Source organism: Cinclus cinclus, chromosome 16 (genome assembly GCF_963662255.1).
Source record: "Cinclus cinclus chromosome 16, bCinCin1.1, whole genome shotgun sequence".
Lineage (NCBI taxonomy): Eukaryota > Metazoa > Chordata > Aves > Passeriformes > Cinclidae > Cinclus > Cinclus cinclus.
In genome coordinates this window covers 15,077,229-15,080,073 of record NC_085061.1, presented here as the reverse complement: position 1 = coordinate 15,080,073, position 2,845 = coordinate 15,077,229, and positions in this window count along the sequence as shown.

The window sequence follows — 2,845 nt, the reverse complement described above, 5'->3', positions numbered from 1 at the left end:
CTTCATTTCAACTCCCCCTTTTATTAATTTCCATCCAAAGACACTGAGAACGTGGTTTGATGGATTAATGCTGATGTTCAGAGCAGTCTCAAGATTGAGCCCTATGTCTGATTCTTGGCTTTGTCTTGCTAAGGCAAACGACTTGCAGGCTAAATCTGTATGTCCCAGCTTCAGCAGGGCCAGGGGTTAAAGGTCAGTACCTATTTTCCCTTGCTCTTCCTCTCTACTTTCTCTATATATGTAGACTATGTTGGACTTCTAAAAAGCGGTTTCTAGCCAGTTTCTCAAGCCAAAGCTGTTGGTTTTGATTTGACCTAAGTTTATGAGAAAAACCTCATCTAATACAAAAGACAGCAGGACAAGCATTAGGAAACAAAAGAACTCAATCCCCTGGAAAAAAAACCAGTTTGTTACCCATTAATCACAACTCAGTGAAGAGAGAATGTGAGAGCTGAGATTGTCCAGCCTGAAAAGGCTCAGGTTGCATCCCATCAATGTGTAATAAATACTTCAATGGAAGGGAGCAAAGGAGGAGACAAGGGCTTCTCAGAGGTGTCCAGTGATGGGATAAGAGGCAATAGGCACAAACTAAAATACTCTGAGCTCCACCTAAACACAGGAAAAGGCCAGGCAGATTATCCAGAGGGGGCATGGAATCACCACGCCCAGAGATATCCACAAGCCAAATAAATGGCCCAGAGCAGACTGCTTAGGTGTCACTGCTTGAGCAGAAGGCTGGACCAGACACCCCTCAGCTCCCTCCCAACCTCAGCCAATCCATGGTTCTACCTCAGCTGGTTACATATAATTGACCTTGGAAAGACAAGCAGCACAAAATGTAACACGACTCCCTTTTCACTCTGGATCACTTGTGCAGAAAGTGCGGCTGGAAATTAGAAATAGATAAAACAGGTCATTGAATTATTATCCAGGACACAGGTTAAATTCAAACTTCAGAGTTATCATCATGGCCCCCTGTGTTCTGTACAGGACACTGGAGCCCTTTGCCTGGATTTGCACCTTGTTGGATGCAGGCCACAGAGCAGCAGTGGACTGAGGCTTGCAGTCCAAAAAAAGTGTCACTACTATCCATAGATCTGGAAAAAATTATATTTAACAAACAGAGTAGAGCTGATCTTCCAGCAGAAAGAGATCACAGTTTACAACTTCCATCAGTTCTATGTCATCAATAAAACATGCCAGCAGACGTTCATGACTAGATGCATGGAAGTACCTTAACTACTGCTACCTTGATAGCAAGTATCTCTTACCCAGAAGTAAAATATCAGAAATTTAGTTCCTGTATTGTCTTTATGCAAAATACTGTTTGTTGTCCTTCACACTTGAGCTTTTTCAGAATATATAAAAGTACAGAAAAAACTTCTTGCCTACAGAGACTTAAAAATTCATTGACCTTTTAAGACTCAGGAACAAAACCAATTCCCTGGACCACCCCAGACAATTGATAAAGCACTTGGTTTCACCTAGTTTAAGTTAAAAGTCGAGGTAGTTTGCAATGTGCCAAGGTGAGCAAACACTTGCACAACACTTGTGCATATGCTGGAAAAGCAAGGTTAGCTTCCTAAGGCTTTGGGTCACAAGTACAGAGGGAACTACTTAACTTTGTTTTCAGAAAAGAGTAACTTCACTTATAAGACAAGATTAGTTTAATTCATTCATTATGTTTTTTCTCTCAGTTTCTTTCTTTACTTGTGCTAGCTTTTGCATAATCAGTATATGAAAAACTATCCCAACACATGGATTTCTTATCTCATGACCACCCTCTAACAAAAACCAAATGCCAGTCTAAGTCAGTAAGAAAATGCACCTCGATTGATGTCCTCTGCTCAGAGCTGTTTATCTGGTCTATACTTCTCCAATCTCCAATTCCCTCCATAAGTTTGCTCTGCAAAGTATTACTTTTTCAGAGTCTTTAGGAAGCTGTTAAAAGGTGAACACAGCTTTGCAGGAACTCACAAAAGGAGCAGTACAAACATACTTAACAACCCACCAAGGTTCACTCCTTGTTCTCATGCCCTTCAGTCATCTTCCATGGGGGTTTTGCTGCCAGCTGCCTAACTTTCCTTCTCCACAAGGATGAGATGCCTCTTCACATACAAATCAAACATACTTCCAGTCACACTCCAGGGCTGTGGCCACCAGTGTCCAGCTTTCCCTTCTTCTTCCTTCCCTAGGTGAACCACACCTATGTCTGCTTCCAGAATGTTATTTATTTCTAATTATAGTTACTGTTTATCTCAAATTCTTTAATAGCTAAACTACAGTATTCATTAGAGACTGAAAAATATAATTGAAAATGATATTGGCTTTCTGAACTACTTGTAGAAAAAAAATAACTGCATGAGGCTTAAAAATAAAGTAGCTTAGCCCTAATTTTCCTTGACAGTTCTTACATAAAAAAGTTTTACCATTTTCTAGTCCAGAGTCAGAATAAATCATGCAATATCACTTGTGAAAATAACTAAACCCAGTGCCTTTTCCATCTCCATTATGCACACAGGCTCTCACAGGAGATCAGCCGATGTGATTGGTATCTTAGTCTAAGCACACATTATTTAGCTATCACAATAACCAATTGAATTTTGCCTCCATAACCCATCTCCTGATGGATTCCCACCGGCCCAGCCTGATCCAGCACTGCAGGCAGCAGCAGAGTTTGCAATCCAGCAATCAGCTCTCCTGCACGTCGGAGCTGCAGCGATGCCACGCTCCATCACCGCTGCTGCTCCAGAGCCACTGCAGACACACACATTGCCGAAATCCAGCCAAAATCCAGCCACCAATTTCAGATATCTGACAGGAAAGGGGATAGGAAGGACCACCA